This window comes from Gorilla gorilla, chromosome 4, assembly GCF_029281585.2.
Source record: "Gorilla gorilla gorilla isolate KB3781 chromosome 4, NHGRI_mGorGor1-v2.1_pri, whole genome shotgun sequence".
In the NCBI taxonomy this organism is placed as follows: Eukaryota; Metazoa; Chordata; class Mammalia; order Primates; family Hominidae; genus Gorilla; species Gorilla gorilla.
In genome coordinates this window covers 103,893,812-103,913,749 of record NC_073228.2, presented here as the reverse complement: position 1 = coordinate 103,913,749, position 19,938 = coordinate 103,893,812, and the positions used below count along the sequence as shown (strand labels likewise).

Genomic DNA, 19,938 nt, shown 5'->3' with positions numbered 1-19,938 from the left:
CCCTTGAAACTCCACCACCTTCATGAAACCCAAATTTATCAACTGAAAAGATAGAAAATTAAGCTAGATTACTTATAATGTAATATATAGCCAGAATTTTGTGATTTTGTGAGAACTTCCATGGTTTTGAAGAGTATAGATGCAATCTGAGTTTTCTTTCTGAATTATTTGTTTGGAAGGGAGTATGTCTTTTCTATGATATTCATGGGTACATATATTTCTCTGTCAAAAAGACTCTTAAATCACTTGAGAGTTTTGATTTTTAATTATTTATATCTAGTTAATGATTATACATAGATAACTAATAAAAAAGAAATATTATGTTTTGACTTCAAAGTAAAGCAAGTTTGATATGTTTTTAAGTTTATCTAGAATGAAGTCATTTCTGATAGAAGTTGTTTGTCTCTCTTGGATTTGTTGATTGAGAGAAATCTTGTCATCTGGTTTTTACTTAAATACAGTTTCAGACTGAATTGTATCTTTCCTACAGACATTTATTAAAATAGACACATTTTTAAAACCTATTTTATAATTTGTTATATGCCCAGCTCTCTGTCATATTTGGTGCCTTAAAAACACCTTTCATGAAAGCTTGTGAGAATTTTCCATGGCCAGATTCAGCTATCTGTCATAGTCAGGTGGAAAAAGAATCCTCCAAACCAGTGTCACACTGCAATGACAGGGTGATGCAAGCCATTTGGGGATCAAGGGTAATGGGTGATAGCCTTTTTAGATTTTTATCCCATTGTCATGTAAAGGTATATGTACACCTTATATATTTCAGTTTTACTAATTACTGTACCGCCATGCATTTTTAAAATGAAAACTGATTTCTAATACTCATTATCCTGATTTACAAACTTTGTAGTGATAATGTGAGATAAGGAGAGTTGACTCTTCTGTAGCATGTCAGTTCACCCTTGAGCAACATGACTTAGAATTGCATAGGTCCACTTATACATAGATTTTTCAATAAATATGTCAGAGATAGTTTTTGAGAATTGTGACAATGTAAAAAACTCAAATCATGTGGCCTAAAACATTTTAAAAATTAAGAAAAAGTTAGGTATGTCATGAATGAATAAAACATATGTAGATACTAGTTTGTTTTATTATTTACTGCAATAAAGTATATGCAAATCTAAGAAGTTAAAATTAGGAAACATTAAAATTTATCAAAAAGTATACATACAAACCCAGAGTGTCCATTGTGCCATTTTCAGTACAGAGATATGTAAACAAATGTAAAGGTGCAGTAGTAAATTGTAACTGCATAAAATTAACTGTAGCAATACTGCACGACAGTTATGATTTTGTAACCACCTTCTATTGCTATTGCAGTGAGCTCAAGTGTTGCCAGTATCTGCTTAAAATGCCATCCATGCTAAATATCCCTTGTGAGCAGTTTGTCTACCTAATAAGATGCTTATCACAGTAAAGAGCGATCTTTTGAGGTTCTCATGTTTTTTTATTGTGTTTAGTCCTATACTGTAATACTATAAATAACACCATGGGACCTATAAGAAGTGACACTAGTGATAATGTAAGTGCTCCTAAGAAGCTGAGCAAAGTCATGACGTTACAAGAAAAAGCTGAATTTTTTGATATGTATCTTATTTGAGGTCTGAAGCTTACTGCCATTGCAGACATTTCAAGATAAAGGAATCTAGGGTAAAGACTATTTACAAAATGAATAAGAGAAGAAAACTCTAAAAGCTATGCTGTAGCTATGCCAGCAGGCACAAGAATCTTGCATTTTTTGTGAAATATCTTTTCATCTCATATTGAAAATATAGCTATTTGGAAAGAGTATTGCTGTAAGAAAGGCTTACCTAAAGACTATAATATGATTTGAGGAAAAGCAAAACCATTATATAAAAATTTAAAGCAAAAGAAAAGTGAAGGATCTGAAGCTGGAGAATGGAATGTCAGCAAGGGATGGTTTAATAATTTTCGGAAGAGTTTTGGATCAAAAAACTTTCCAGATAATAAGAAAAGCAACTTCTGCTAACCAAGGGGCAGCAGTTGAATTAGTTCCCTGGTGTCATTAGGAAAATACTTGAGAAGAAAAAATATGTACTTGAAGAGATTTTGAATGCAGATAAAATGTGCCCTGCTCTGGAAAAAAAAAATTGTCACAAAGAACATTTACTAGTAAGAAAGAGCAGTAAGCATCATCAGGACTTAAAGCAGGAAGGAATAGGCTAACTACAGTTTTGTGCAAATGCAGTCAGATTTATGTTCTGGACTGCCCTTATCTACAAAAATGCTAACCCCCAAGCCTTGAAAACAAAAGATAAACACCAGCTGCCAATCTTTTCGTTGTATTATGTAAGAAGTCCTGGGCAATTAGTACCCTTTCTTTAGATTAGTTGCATTGACGCCTTGTTCCTGAAGTCAGGAAGCACCTTGCCAGTAAGAAACTGCCTTTAAAAGTTCCTTTGCTATTAGACAACTCCTCTGGCCACCACAAAGCCCACGAGTTCAACATCTAAAGCATCAAAGTGGTCTACTTGTCCCCAAGCACATCTCTGATTCAGCCTCTATATCAAGGGCTTATAAGGACCTTTAAGTCTGATTACAAATGGTGCTCTGTGAAAAAGGTTGTCAATGCTATTGAAGTAACCCCAATAGAGAGAACATCGTGAAAGTCTGAAAGGATCACAGCAATGAAGATGCCATTGTTATTATAGAAAAAAAAAAACATGAAAGCCTTCAAGCCTAAAACAATAAATTCCTGTTGAAGAAAATTGTGTTTAGATGTTGTATGTGACTCCTCAAGACTTATGACAGAGTCAGTAAACGTAATCATCAAGGAGACTGTGGATGTGGCAAAAATGCCAGAGGGATGAAGGGTTTCAAAATATAAATCTTGAAGGAATTCTAGAGCTAACAGACACCACATCAGAGGAATTAACAGAGACAACTTTTTGAGATGAGTGCTTCTGAATCAGTGCCAGACAATGAAGAAGAAGGTGTAGAAGACACTGTGCCAGAAAAATAATTGACGTTTCTTAATTGGTGGCTGCTTTTGGGCCAATGGGCCCAACTATCTGGGAGAAGGATTCTGATTATTCAAAACTTCTTTTGACTTCCTTTATGACAGAGACCCTTTTATGATATAGATGCTAAAACTAAAGCAAACAATAGCAGATGGCTGGTAAGGTATAGAAACCTTTTTAGAGAAATGAAAAAGCAAAAAATCACCTAGAAATCACGATTTACTTCTCTAAAGTACACTGAGTGCGCCTGCCTCTTCTGTCTCCCTTTTCAACTCCTCCACCTCTTCTGCCTCTGCCATCACTGAGACAGCAAGACCAACCCCTCATCTTCCTCCTCCTCCTCCTCAGCCCACTCAATATGAAGATAATGAGAATGAAAAGCTTTATGATGATCTACTTCCACTTAATAAATAATAAATATATTTCCTCCCCCTTATGATTTTCTTAATATTGTTTTCTCTAGCTTACTTTATTGTAGAATACTTTGTAATACATATAACATACAAAACATGTGTTATCAACTGTTTATATTATCAGAAAACAGTACGATGTTACAACAGTAGGCTATTAGTCAACAGTAGGCTATTAGTAATTAACTTTTGGGGAGTCAAAAGTCATAAGCAGATTTCTGACTATGCGGGAAGTTACTGTCCCTAACTCCTGCATTGTCACCTGTATATTTTGAGAGTGGACTTTCTGATAAACTGCTAGGAGACCATCTTTGGTGTAAAAGTTCCCTTAAAAGGCCATGAATTCCCCCTAGGGTATACCTTAAACTAATTAATACAGACAAATAATGACACTATGTTGAATATTTCAAATCAAATTACATACATCAATATAAATGGTAACTATCATCTTGATTCTGATGTAGAATGACATACATGTTTTGTAAAAAAAAAAAAGATATGTGTACAACATTTCACAACCTGAGATCTAAAACCACATAACCCACGAGCCAAAAAAAAAAAAATAGCTTAGTTCTGGGTGACTTGTTCTTCCTGGAGATCTAAAATATTGACCTTCTTTCTTTTCTTTCTTTTTTTTTTCAAAATACTCAGATTTTTATTTAATAATTTCACCTCAAAAATTTTGGTGTGAATTGATATTTTACCTGTTTATTGTGTATTTCACAGAATAAAATATAAATTATTCAAACATAAGGTGTAGTTTGTCATTTTATATCCATTGTCTGGCACAATATCTGGACTTAATTGTTATTCAGTAAGCGGTTGGTCAGTGGTTTTCAGAATTCAATTTTCTCTATTTAAATTTGTCATCTGGCTCTTTTCCTATTTTATGTGACTAAGAGTGTGCAATTGCTAAATATTTTCATTTGAAATGTGTCCAACATGGCAAATTCAATTTGTCAGACTTGGAAATGTGAAGTCACTTAACATGGCCAGCTGCTCTCTTAGTATCGCTTCACCTACAACTAATAAAATACTTGACCAACTGGAACAGAAATGGAACTTTAACAAAAGAAATGGCCACAGCAGTATGCACCAGCCAAACAGCTGCTCTGGTTTTAGGCTAGTCTTAATTAACAATAGTTATTTACATCTTTCCATTGAATGTATTATCTATTGGAAGAAGTAGTAATGAGTTAACTAGTTATTATCACAAAGTTAAAAAAAATCTTGCTATGACCACTGGAATTTTCTGCTACCATCAGCTAATTTTAACATTTACTTTTCTGACAAAATTGTCCAAAATTTCTTTGAATTTCTATGTGCCAAACATTGAACTGCACAATTCATAATTCATTATTCATATATACTATGAACTTTCCCTTTCATTTTCTACCACAATTACTCTGTGTGTACTAATTTAACCCTAGTTTCACAGATGGAGAAACTGAGGCAGAGAGCATTTAGACAACTTGCCTAAGGCCACTCAGCTGGAAAATAGAGGAGGTAGGATTCAAATCTCATCAGACTGGTTCCAGAATACATACTCTTAAACAATGTGTCCCCCACCACTGCATTCATATTCTTAGTGCTCTTTCATTCCCATAAAATACATGTAAAAGAGTACTCATAGCAGCTATTTCAAAATAGCTAAACTCAAAACGCAATTTCCATCAATAAAGCAATGAATAAATAAACTGTGGTATACAAATGCAATGTTCATACACATCAATAAAAGTAATGAATTACTGATACACTTAAAATGGATGTCTTATTGAAGTAATTAAGAAGAAAACAAGCCAAACACTAGAGTATATACTCTGTGATTCCACTTATATGGAGTTCCAAAACAAACATCTCTAACTGATGATGATAGAAATTATGCTGCTTTGCTCTTTGGACATGATGCATTGACTTGAGTGGGCTATATGTATACAAAAACGTTCTGATGTGATGGGAAGTTTTATATCATGATCTAGATGGTGAGGAAACAGTCATAAAAATACATGCTTAAAATGTTTGCACATCATAAACTTCACTGTATTTATTATATGGCTCAATTAAGGTAATCATTGATATATTCTAAGTCCTCTTCTGCTTAAGCAACTCTTCCTGTTACCACTTTTACGCATTTAAGAAATTATTGAAACCTCTTCTAAAACTTAGGGTTCATAAATAAATATATGAGTCATTCCCTTATAAAGTTGCAAGTATGTTCACTACTTTTCTGACACTACCTCATTACAAACCATTCAATTCCGGTGAATTAAGTGCATAATAACAGGTTCTCTCACTGTCTTCTTGGGCTTCTAAGGGATAATGTCAACACTCAAATGAGAAACGTAATTGCTGTTCTCTTTGGAACAAAATGTAAATTAAAATTACTCTTTATTATTTTTAATATACCTGGTTGCCTCCAAAATTCTCATATTTATTGCTTTATTTATCTTTTTCTCTTCTCAAAATTTCATTTTAAAGTGTTTGTTTTTTGCTTTCTCTTATCACTTAGCCATCTTTGAATAAATACTTTCCAGCTTTCTAAAATCCTTTCCAGTTGTTTATTTCATGATTTAACACCATGAAAATTTCAGCCTTTTATTAGAAACTATTGCTCAGAAAAAAATTATTATCTATATAGACTTCTAATAACTTTCACTATGCTTCTTTTTTTCCCTTGTCACTTTCTGCCAGTGATGCACATATTGAAAACACTGTTTATTTCACCCAACATTTTAGTTTCCAGCTGGAGATTTCTTCTGGCCATATCAATCTTTCACGCTGAGTCAAGGAAGAGTCAACTGAGTTGTTGAATTTTCCTGAAATTTCTAATCAGAAGTATAGGAAAAGTAGTTCAGCTGGCTCTGCCTAAGACTACAATACAGTACTCTCAGCATAGAGTCAGCAACCTACATGCTTTGTTTTTTCTTTCTGTGTTTCATAACATTATTTTTGCACCAGCTAGCACAAGTAAATAATTGTTCTTTGTCCATTGTGGGATGCCACTGCTTTAGCAGAAATTTCAAATTTATCCTCTTTCCTGCTGAATTCCTGATCATAGGTAAAGTTTTTTTTGGTTTTGATCTTTCATTATTTAATTCTACGTAACTCTTTAATTTTCAGTCTTCCCCAAAACATCCCTGCCAGCTCACTTATTCTTTAGAGTTATTTCTTCAGCTCTCATTATCCGGAGATACAGAAGCATTCCTATGATACAGAAAGAACAGCACATTATTTCTCCTTAGACAATGGGAAAATATATTGAAGCAATAACACAAATATAGAATGCCCCCTGTAGCTCACAAAAACTTCTCCTTAGCGACTGTCTATTGTGGATCTCATATTAATTAGAATCCTATGTGGTAATTCATGAACCTGTCTTTACCATACCTGCTCAGTGCTCATTGTCCTTGATCTAATTGTTTTCTCCCTCTTAAAAAAATGTGTTGGCACAATTTACTGTAAAATAAAGCCTATTTCAAATACTAATTTTTCACACTTTTAGTAATATTGGTATTCTGAGAGATTATTTCTGGTTAAAGAAATACATCATATAGGTTTGTCTACACACAGAAATATTTGTTTGAATGTATATAGGCTATTACAAATAAAAATTTATGTATGAAATAATGCAGATAGATTGCAAATCTTCTTAGAAAGAATGCCATGCTTGTTAGAAGAATGATTTGACCAGTGCCTGAAGTAGAAAGTAAGCCAACATGGCACATGTATACATATGTTACAAACCTGCACGTTGTGCACATGTACCCTAAAACTTAAAATACAATTAAAAAAAAAAGAAAGTAAGACATTCAACACTTTCGGAAAGAAGCTCATCTATAGTACAAAGGTGAAAAGGAAATGGAGCTCCAGAGAACAAACCAGGAAGCTACGATAAAGAATAAAGGCAGGGAATAGGAGAACCAATTAAGATTTTTTTTTTCATGTCATAGGTATATATCAAGAACTCGTTATGTTCCAGGCATTCAAGTTACTGAGAATACTTAAGAGAATGAGAGCTAGCTTTCCAATTCTCAGTGGCCTGACACTCTAGTAGGCAATAAAAGACAATAAACAAGTAATTTTGTTGGCAATTTTAGATGTTAACAGATACAATGAAGAGAATAAAATAACACAATGAAATGGAGAGTGAAAGTAGAGAACTCTAGAAGAAGGTGGTCAGAGATGTCCCTGTAGGGAGATGGCCTGTAATTCTGTGGAAGAATGTTAGAAGGGAGGAAATAGCTCTGTGCCGCATGCTGAGGCCTAGATCAGGAACTGCCAACCCAAATCTTCAATGATCCACTAAACTTATAAATGTAAAGTGATTTTTTTTTTTTTTTTTCTGGTTGAGGCAGAGTTTAGCTCTGTTGCCTGGCTGGAGTGCAGTGGCACAATCTCGGCTCACCGCAATCTCCACCCTCCCGGGTTCAAGCGATTCTCTTCCTGCCTCAGCTTCCTGAGTAGCTGGGATTACAGGCATGCACCGCCACGCCCGGCTAATTTTTGTTTGTTTGTTTGTTTGTTTAGTAGAGACAAGGTTTCACCATGTTGGTCAGACTGGTCTCGAACTCCTGACCTCGTGATCTGCCCGCCTCGGCCTCCCAAAGTGCTGAGATTGCAGGCGTGAGCCACCCTGCCTGGCAATATAGGAATAAAAACATATACCTGCATTTCATGGTGAGAGCAAGAGGGTGAAAGAAAGAACACAGAATAAATATGAGGAAGCTACAGCTTCAGAGGTAGAAAAAGCAGGCTACAAGGCTTGAGAGTCACACTATCCATATGTAGGACTTCCTCTCTGTTATTTAAGTCTATTAAAATATTGACAGTGATATCTAAACAACTAAGGAAGAAGCAGACAAAGTTCAATAACGATGTGTATAGGAATGTGCATTTTAATCTAGCAACACAAAATATCAAATATTCTCCAAAGCACTAAATACCTTGTCATACTATGATGCATAAAATATTAAAAGCAGGAATATATATATATATATATATATATATATATATATATATATATGTATCTTTCTGTTTCTCTGTCTCTCTCTCTCTGAGATTGGAAATTTGGATTTTAAGGATTTTCTGAAGATAGTAAGCTTTTAAAAATCTGTTTCATGATATGAAGTGAGCTAACTCTATTATCTGTTCATATATATATATATATATATATATATATATATATATATATATAAAAGACTGTCTTTTATCTTCAACTAAAGAGAAAAAATGAGGGAGCACCAGATACAACTAAAGAAAAAAAAATGAGGTAGCAGCAGATACAAAAATTAATTATCCAGAATAGGGTAGAATACAGGAAGAATACTGGCGTTCATATCTGAATTACTCCACCGTCTGGTACTCCTAGACAGCTGTGAAATTAGTTAACCTCTCTATGATAGCTTCATCATTTTAAAAATGAATGTAAATAATTATCACTGGATTCAGGTGAAGAATATATGAAATCGTATAGTAACGATTGTAACAATGATGACGCGAATGACTAAAATAATGTTTTTATTTAAAACACATACTCTGGACTTAAATTGCTTCGACCTAAATTCCAGCATTGCCACTTAGTAGTTGTACTGCTTATTAACCTTGAGGAAGCCATGAACCTCTCCAAAATTCAGGGTTATCAGAAGTATTAAGGAGTGATCCTAACAGCACCTATATTTATATATGTACCATATATTCATTATTTCTGTAAAAGCATGAATGGGAGCCAGTCTATTATTTTCAAAATGACATAGTTTATTAGTTACATTGATTACTTTTCCTTGATGCCACTTCTTTTTTTCAATATTTGATTTTGAAAGGTCACCTTAAGAGTAGAGAGTTTAAATTATTTTCTCTTTTTGGATAGCTTTTATAATAAGTAAGTTTGTTATGAACATTTGTTACTTGTGGAATAATTGAGTTTTAAGGATTTTCTGAAGATTTTAAGCTTTTAAAAATGTGTTGCTTGGTATTAAGTGAGCTAACTCTATTAGATGTTTCTTTATTCTTACAATCTTAGAAAATAGGAAAATCCCAGAAGCAGCCAGAACGTTCAAATGTTAACAATCTCAGCCTATCCAAACCCTTTGTCTATGCTAAAGGGAGACATTGAATGCCTGGTTTATTTTACCAGCTTCAACTGCAGTAGCCAATAAGTAGAACCATTTAGTACCATTATCTCTATTTGGAAAAAATACTCATCCCTATTAAATGCCTACCTGCTATCTGCTCTGATCAGTACCTCTTCATCCCCACCCTCTTCCAGTGACCTCCACAATTCAAAATTATAGGAAAAAGATTTCTCTTTTAACAGTATCACGTTCTTTTGAAAAATCACCTGACATTATGCCTTGCATTTTTGGGTTTGCACCAGAATCCTGAAGTACATCCGGGGGCTCTCCTGCATTGCCATCTTTTGTTATACCACTTAACATCACCCCTGAAACTAGTCCAAAGAAGGTTTAAATGGAAGACACTTAGTGCCATTTACTGTGTTGTATCAAATTAAGTATTCTTTCATATCTCAACAGTATATCAATGCAACTCATTCTCTAATATACATTCCAGCTAACAGGTTATAAAGTGACTTGTTTGCCAGTAGCTTAGCAAATCTTCTAATGTGTAATTGCTAGTATCAAAATGTGCAGATAATAGTATTGTATTTGTTTAATTTCCTCATCTGAGTCTCTGACAGCATGTTTTGCCTGAATTCACAAAGGAAACACAGTTCAAGACATCAGTACGATCTCTATTTTATATGTACATGTTACCTTTAATATGCAGCTATTAGTGGAGAGTTCCAATATATATTATCCCTATAAACATTTCTACCTTAGTCACTGTCATTTAAGCAAAAAGGTAAAATAATATAATGTTATGAAATCATATGAGTAAATTTAACATTCAAAGAACAAATCTAAATTTGTAGCCCTGAATGTAACTTGGAAGAGACGTTCATTATTTGCCTGCTCCAATAAGAAAATACACAGCTAGTAGTGTCAGTAGCTGTGCATAGGTAAAAGGCAAGAAGACACTACTCTCTTACAGACATTTAGAACAATGCTAGTGAGTATTGCAGGCAAAAACAAGGTGGATTGATTCATAAAGCTTTATTTTGAATTATAGAAGTCCTTTGGAATACATGGTGGATTGGTTTCAGGACCACCCTCCACAGCAAAATTCACACTTACTCAAGTCCTACAGTTGGTCCTGTGGAACCCAATATATAAAAAGCCGGCCCTCTCATATATGCTTGTTGAAAAAAATCTGAGTATAAGTAGGCCTCGTGAAGTTCAAACTCCAGTTGTTCCAAAGTCAAGTATGTAATGTAGTTGAGTAGCCTACATGATTAAGGACAAGAAATAACTAAGCTTATAAAATCTCATTATTTTGGATTAACAGAACCTTCTAAGAACATATAGGGAAATTACATAGAATCCATATATCTGTGTTTGGGGAGATTCTTTGAGGTTACAATAATTCTTGAGAAAAGGAACAAGCTGGTTCATGATATCACAGTACTTCAAATACAGAGAGTCAATCATGAGACAGAAGGATGTAAAGATCTATGTTAAATGTCCAACAATGATGGACTGGATTAAGAAAATGTGGCACATATACACCATGGAATACTATGCAGCCATAAAAAATGATGAGTTCATGTCCTTTGTAGGGACATGGATGAAATTGGAAACCATCATTCTCAGTAAACTATCACAAGAACAAAAAACCAAACACCGCATATTCTCACTCATAGGTGGGAATTGAACAATGAGAACACATGGACACAGGAAGGGGAACATCACACTCTGGGGACTGTTGTGGGGTGGGGGGAGGGGGGAGGGATAGCATTGGGAGATATACCTAATGCTAGATGACGAGTTAGTGGGTGCAGCGCACCAGCATGGCACATGTATACATATGTAACTAACCTGCACAATGTGCACATGTACCCTAAAAGTATAATTAAAAAAAAAAAAGAAAAAAAACAAAAACAAAAACAAAAAAAACAACGACCCCCAAATTTAAATTTGCAGACAGACAAATTATAAATTAAATGGCAATATAAGTTAAATGTCAAGGATTCTTTTATTTAATATCATACTTTGAGAAATCTAGGCAGAGATAGCAAATGCTGTGTCATTTTGAATAAATTACTCAAATAAACTCAAGTAACCATTTCATTATACAATGATGTGGTGCACCTGAAAAAGATTAATAGAACCTTGTAAGAGTAGGCCCAGAATCAGAAATAATTTATTTGGTGGTTATCTAGTAAAGTATTGGACAACTTAAAGATTTCATAAATACTTATAGAAAACTAAATGGATGTATATACCTTTGTTATTTATGATGGATTTTAAATGTATGGTTAACATTCTGGATAATGTTAATAATTTAAATCTAAAATGTTTATAAAGTTATTCTATTTTTTAAATTTTCTATAAAATTTCAAGTTACATTACCTGTCAGGATACTACAATACTGGTATTGAAATAGGGGCGGTCTTCTATACTTATGTATAAAATCTGGTCCCCAAACTGAGAAATCTAGGACAGGAGGCTTCCAGAAAGTAGGGGGATGTTATTTCATTCCTATTCATTTTTACTCTAAAATGTTGATGTTTGCAGCTTAAAGTACACTTATTTTTAAGGTGATATCTAGTAAATAAATAACACAGATCTGGTTTTCTTTGAAAACATAATTTGGTTCATCTATTTCATAAATAAAATTTATAGTGCCATTTTCATAGCAGCTAAAGTAAAATAAATACCTTAATATGCATTTTATGAAAACATGATGAATTAATATTATCCTCTGATTATTTTTAGAAAACATAACTGGCACAATTTGTACAAAATGAAACATTGCAACTATTTGTTTATCAAATTATATTTCTGGGAAAAAAATGGTCATATTATTGGGATACCAGTATAAAAAATTAAATGAACAGAAAATTTTGATACAAAACTCAGCATTGCAATTTTGGTAATTTTGTTAGTAGAACAGAAAGTTGCTTTAAATATGTTCTGTTGAACTTGTTTTCAGTCTCAGTGGGTAGTAAAACAAAATAGTAATTTTGTTGGAGGAAAATAGAAATCAATTGGGTGCATTCACTATTCTGTATGCTGTGAATTGAAAGAATGCTTGAAATAATGTGTTTTTACAACACTATCTGATTTTCAGGTTCACTGTTCTTCTACTTGGTCATGTAAAATAAAACTTCAAGTTATATACATGTGTTGAAAGGGTAAATCCTTTTTATTTAGGTACAGAACGCCAATCTCAAGATGGATCTAAATCCAATTTAAAGATGATTTGATTTTTATAGGCACCTAGGTAAGAAAAACGGATAAATAAATATGTGTACCAGTTCAGTTGTCATGGAAATCAGGGAACGAAAATGAAGTATTTTACTCATGGTCTGTTTTTTGGTCCAGTTACCATTTCTTATTAACTGTTTTCCATGTTTACAGGAAGTGGGCTTTAAGTAGCACTCTCATACATTTCTATGGTTTGAAGCAGCCACAGCAACAAGTGCAATTATCATTCTTACATTCAATCAGAGATTGTCTTTTCATGTGGCTATTTCATGCATTAAGTATTATTAAATGTTTTAAATTAGAGAAAAACAATCTACTCTAAAGAAATTCAAGAAAGCAGATAAGATTGGCTTAGGTCATTACACATTACATTTTAGTGTTTTTTTCTCTGTATATTGAAAAATCTATTTCCCTTAGCAAAAATAAGCAGCAGGCAAGCATAGTCAGGATCCTCTTCTGCAAGTAAATTTGATTTTTTCCAGTGTTTTAGAAATAGTGTTTTAATCACCTGGAGCCCATCACTTCCATTTGTATATCATTCAAACTATGAGTCTCTAGATAGATTACCTAGGCCTCTAACTAAAGAATTTATTTGGCAATTCCTGTGATCATAGGCAGTTATAAAAGTTATACAAAGTTTCTACAAGTATAAATCAAAATGGTTAGACTAGAATATCCAAAGAGACAAGAAGATCTCGTTAAACCATAGAATACACATTTGTTCAAATGAAGGGAAGGAGGCTTACATGGTGAATAAAGCAATTTTACATCTAGAAAAAAATGCTGCTTATGAGCATATTACAGGGAAAGAAACTGAGAAATTTGGCCTGAAGTCATAGAAAATGAAATAAAATTGAAAAAATATCTGTGAGTCAAGAAGCAGGAGCTGTGCATTTTATTTCAGAAATAAATGAGATGATTTATGATCAGTTTTTTTAATAGAATGGCAATCAAGGATTATATGACAAGAAACATAATTAGTCAGATGCAATAAATTGATTGCTAATGAAGTACACCAGGTACTTTATTGAAGCTTTACACTGAATGTCTTAAGTTCTCACAGTGACCCTATGAGTTAGTGTTTACTCCCATTTACTGATAAGAATATAGAATCCCTCTACACGGCATTGTCACTATTCATAAACCAAGTGATTGTATACATGTGTTTAACTGTTACTGGACTTTCTATTATTTTCCATGAATCTCTTCCTCAACTTTCATTGTTATTCTCAGTCCTTTAGAGCTACATATTTTATACAAATTTACCTTTTTTTTTTTTGAGGGAGTATCTTCGTGATGTCACTCAGGCTGCAATGCAGTGGCAGGATCGTGGCTTACTGCAACATCAAGCTCCTGGGCTAAAGAAATTCTTCCACCTCTGCCATAAGGGATAGCTGGGCCACCATACCTAGCTAATTTGTTTGTGAGTGTGTGCATGTGTGTGTCTGTGTGTGTGTGTGTGTGTGTGTATGTGTGTGCGTAGGCAGAGTCACTATGTTGCCCAGGCTTGTCTCAAATCCCTGGTCTCAAGCAATCCTCCTGATTTGGTCTCCCAAAGTGAAATTTAAATTTTGCATGTCGATTTGAACTAAAAATCTTGACATTTCTGTTCATTTTTCCATTAAATTAAAATATTATCATTGAAAAGACTGACATCTTAAAATATTTTCTTATAATTTGTAAGCAGAATGCATTTCTCCAATTATTTAGGTATTTAACAATATCTCTCAATTTTTATTTTTATTCGTGCTGTGATTATATTAATATATTTTGTATATTTATTCTTACATATTTAATTCTTATAGCTATTGTAAATTGTGTTTTAAATTTTATTTGACAGTTATTTGTTACTGTTATATACAAATTCAGTAACTTTTAATATCTTCCCCTTATATCCAATTAACAAGCTAAATCCACTTAATAGTTCTAATAATTTATATTATAGTGGATTTTCTTGGTACACAATAGTTTCAATAGCAAAAAGTAATATTAATATTTTTTCTTTTCAAGAATAGTTTTCTTATCTTATTGCACAGGTTAAGATTGCCATATGTTGTGAAAAGAAATATTGATAATGAGCATCTTTGTCTCATTCCAGATCTCAGGGAATGAGATCTATTCAACCATTTTGTATGATATTTGCTACAGGTTTCAGGCATATTCTTCATCAGATTAAAGACATTCCCTTTTATTGTTAGATTATAATACTTAGGCAAACTGTTCCTCATGGCCCACTCAACTAGAAACTATTCAGGGAATAAAACCTTGGAAAACCTAGTGCAACGGGTCTAAATAAATATAATGAAACACAGTATCTGTCTCCTTATTAAATTCTCATTTCTATGAGGCAGAGTGTTGTTTTATGCCCATAATTTGATCCTTGCAGTGCCTTTATAGTGCCTGAAACATAGCAAATAGTCATAGTCAACCATTTTGAATTAACAAATATTTTTAAAATTGTTAATACAAAAAAATTGATGTGGGGAGATATAAAACACATTTGTAAAAGTGAGTCATAACACAATTTGTTGAAATTGATTGTACCATGAAAACTATATACATATAAGAACATAGAACAAATGACTGTATACAGAATACAGTAAAAGAATACAGAACTGTAAAAGAATACAGAACAAATGACTAAAACGATTCTCTGTGTAATAATTGAGTATGTTTATTTTTGCTCATATCATATATGTCATACATATATACTTCCTAATAGGCACTAAGGAATGTTTTGAATGTTTAATTCAAAAACTGGTATAGACACCTCCACCACTTAGTATTTCCCAAATTTAACTCGTGAGTTGTTTAACTTTATTCTCATTAAATAGTGCCATTGAATCATTCAATGTAAAAATATGTTTTTATTTTAGTCATCTTACTGTTCACCAAAAGCTGTATATTCTACCTCTTAATCTTTCACCTTTTTTCCCAACTATTATTTCTATTCCTCTTCTCCAAACTGAATTTACAACACCTCCAAGACTATCTTTAAAAACATCACACGTATCAGATAGTAAATGTCTTCCAATATGTGTCCAGGAAGGTGTTTGATGATAGGGAAGATGACAAAAGATGTTGGAGAAGGAGCATTAGTCACTCAGGTAAACAAGTAAAGTTTATACAATTAGGTAAACACAATGCTAGAGTTAGGCACTAATAACTGCTGCCAAATTTGGCACTTAATACAGCCTTGCTAGAGAGACAGGATTTCAATAAATTTTCTCTGATAATCTTTCATTAGAGACACGTTGTTTGGTAATTTCTCAAATAAAATACCTTTTTCTTTTACTTTGACAGTAAGCATGATTAATTCTTGTATCTCTCAGAATACAGAGAACAAAACAGAGAATACACACACTAGTTATTTTAATAAGCAGAATTTTATACACAACATTATGTAGAAAGAGATTGGGGAACCAAAAAGGCAAAAGGTGACAATCAGGTAACACAGACATAGTAATGTAGAAAGCAGCAACTGACCCCTATGGCTGGAGGAACATGAAAGAAATTGTAGTTCTTAGAATCTAAAAGCTTAGAAATTCTGGAAGGAACAAGTACTCAGATTTCTAAGGAAAGAATGCCAACCGGCTTTCACAAAGAGGAACAAGATAAAGTCACTTCTGTGGATTGTGGGAAAACACTGAAAACACTGGAAAATGGCACCACAAGAAATATGATTTCCAGAGTCTCAACTCCAGCATGAAAAGCACAATATGGCAGTGTGGGTTTGGGAATCAGACACAATAGCTTAATAATCAGTATAATTCTCAATTAATTCTTTCTAAATACAGTAAGCAAAATAAATTATAAAATAATATTAATTGGAATATCACTACTCAAAAAAATAATTGCTAGTATTTTAGTAAATATTCCAAATATTAAACTGTACTCACATCTTGCAAACATAATATAAATTTTTAATGAAACAAAGCCCTGCAGTTAGAAGTGCTGCTTTATTCAATAAACAACATGTCAGGCATTTCTTTCAATGTCATTAATTTAACTGTACATTGTTATTTTAATGGCTGCCTAAAATTCTGTTATATAAATGTACCCTAATTTATTTATCCCCACTAATTAGGTTTTCTAGGAAAATTCCATTTCTTTTACCATTACGCTGGTTAAGCAATAGTGTAAAAAATATCCATGAAGACAGATGCTAGCCGACATGTACCATTATCTTTCTAAAATAAATTTCTATTTAAGCAATGGTGAAATCAGGTAATACACAAGTCTTATATGATGCCCATTGTTAAATTGCCCTACAGAAACTTTAGAATAATTTACATTTGTACAAATGTAATACCTATTTTCTTCCATCTTAACCTAATATGGGTTTGTCAATGTTAGTAATCTTAAAGAATTTAATGGAGGTCATAATCTTTAAATTGGTAGTTAGTAACAAAGTTAAATGTATTTTTAGTTTTATTATTAATATGGTATTTGTTTTTTGTTACATTTAAATCATTTATGCCCCAGGGCAAATATAAACGTAATTACAAATAAATAAATGTACAGTTCCAATAAATTTACCTTTTCAATTGCCCCGATGATATTCTTTGATGAACCATTACAAATTGCTTTCAAATCAGAATGAGTTATAAATCATTTGAAAACAATTATTATTCTGCTAAGCATTCATATACAGTTGACCCTCAAACAACACGGGTTTGAACTGTGTGCATCTACAAATATGTGACTTGTTTTCTGCATATATTAATTTTTTGAGATTTGCAACAATATAAAAAACTTTCAAATAAACTGTATAGCCTAGAAATATCAAAAAGAAAACGTTATGTTATGAATGAATAAAATATAGGTAGATGCTAGTCTATATTTATTACCATAAAATATATACAAAATTATTATTAAAGGAATTCAACACCAAAGGTGTCAAAGTGGTCTACTTGCTACAAGTACCACATCATTAATTCAGCCTCTAAATCAAGCAGTCATAAGGACTTTAAGGCTCATTACACATTGTACTCTATGGAAAGGATTGTCAAAGCTATGAAAAAGACCTCCAACAGAGAGCACATCATGAAATTCTGGAAGGGTTATACCATTGAAGATGCCACTGTAGTCATATAAAAGGCCATGAAAACCATCAAGCCTGAACAATAAATCCGTGCTGGAAAAAACTGTGGTCAGATGTCCTGAATGACTTCATGGGATTTATGACAGAGCAAAAAAAGGAAATCATTAAAGCGATTGTGAATATGGCATAAAAAGTTGGAAGGGTTTCAAGATACAGATTTTGGAGACATTCAAGAGCTAACAGACACCACACAAGAGGAACTAAGAGGAGATGACTTGGTGGAGATCAGAGCTTCAGAACCAATGCCAAACAAAGAGGAAGAGGATATAGAAGAAGTTTCAGAAAAACAATTGACATAGGAAATAATCTGGCAGAAGAGTTCCAGTTATTCATGACTGCTTTTGAGTTCTTTTATGATGTGAACCCTACTATAACATGGACACTGAAAGTAAACAGCGGAAGAGGGATATAGAAACATTTTCAGGTAAATGAAAAAGCAAAAATATCAGACCAAAATTGTGATATATTTCCATAAAGTTACACCAAGCCTGCCAGGCACTCCTGCTTCCTCTTTCACCTCCTCATCTCTTCTGTCTAAGCCCTGAGACAGCAAGACCAACCTCTCCTCTTCCTCCTCCTTCTCAGCCTATTCAACATGAAGATTATGAGAATGAAGACCTCTATGATGATCCACTTCTACTTTATGAATAGTAAATACATTTTCTTTTCCTTATGATTTCCTTAACATTTCTCTTTATTAATTGTAGAGAATACCGTATATACAATAGTATTTCCTTATGATTTCCTTAATATTTCTCTCTATTGTAGAGAATACAGTATATAATAAATATACCACATATAATATGTGCTGATTGACTGTGTATGTTATAGATAAGGCTTCTGGTTAATAGTAGGCAATAAGAAATTAAGTTTTTGGAAGTCAAATGTTATATGCAGATTTTCTCCTATGTGGTGGATTTGCACCCTTAACTCTGATGTTGTTAAAGGATCAACTGTTCTGTATTTGACCTTAAAGGCAAAATAATCTTCAGCAGAAAGAAGTAAACAGTTGGTTGAATAATAAAATATTAAAGTATCAAATGGTTACTGTCTAAAAACATAAAATTACATTTATTAATAGCTACTTTTTATTTTAAATGACATTAACTTGCATTATTATATACAGGGAATACAATGATAACATATTTTGTGATAATAAATCATATATATCACTCCTACTTTATCTGATGTTATATAAATTTTCAAGTCAGTAAAATTTATGCACATAAAAGGCAGATCTTCAAAGATGAAAAATACAACTCGTTAACATATATTACTTCTATTCATTTATTAAGATACAAGTTGTTTTACTATTGCATATAAAGCAGAAATTGAGGCACTCAAATATTTGAGAAAATAAGCACACTTCGCTTCTTTAGAAAACAAAATAAAGAAAATTATTGACATATGTGTCGATGTAAAAAATCACCTGCATGGCAAAGAACACCAATTCACCGAAGTTCTTACAACTCAATATTAAAAATTAGTCTTCTCTTAGGAGGTGATCTATAGAGAAATTTAAAATCTTTTTTTAAAATTTTTTTAATTATTATTATACTTTAAGTTTTAGGGTACATGTGCACAATGTGCAGGTTAGTTACATATGTATACATGAGCCATGCTGGTGTGCTGCACCCATTAACTCGTCATTTAGCATTAGGTATATCTCCTAATGCTATCACTCCCCCTTCCCCCCACCCCACAACAGTCCTCAGAGTGTGATATTCCCCTTCCTGTGTCCATGTGTTCTCATTGTTCAATTCCCACCTATGAGTGAGAATATGCGATGTTTGGTTTTTTGTCCTTGCGATAGTTTACTGAAAATGATGATTTCCAATTTCATCCATGTCCCTACAAAGGACATGAACTCATCATTTTTTATGGCTGCCTAGTATTCCATGGTGTATATGTGCCACATTTTCTTATTTTCTTAATCCAGTCTATCATTGTTGGACATTTGGGTTGGTTCCAAGTCTTTGCTATTGTCAATAATGCCGCAATAAACATACGTGTGCATGTGTCTTTATAGCAGCATGATTTATAGTCCTTTGGGTATATACCCAGTAATGGGATGGCTGGGTCAAATGGTATTTCTAGTT

At 33.0% G+C, this 19,938-nt stretch overlaps 2 long non-coding RNA genes across 2 annotated transcripts in view; one reads left to right on the top strand and one right to left on the bottom strand.

The window, feature by feature from the left end:
• Window positions 1-6,623, bottom strand: part of LOC134758572 (uncharacterized) — a 92,719-nt gene extending 86,096 nt beyond the window's left edge. Inside the window, exon 1 of the long non-coding RNA XR_010133911.1 lies at window positions 6,562-6,623. This is a non-coding gene — a long non-coding RNA (uncharacterized lncRNA). The remainder of the gene's footprint in view (window positions 1-6,561) is intronic.
• Window positions 1-19,938, top strand: part of LOC109026852 (uncharacterized) — a 472,799-nt gene that overhangs the window by 427,417 nt on the left and 25,444 nt on the right. The window lies entirely within an intron of this gene.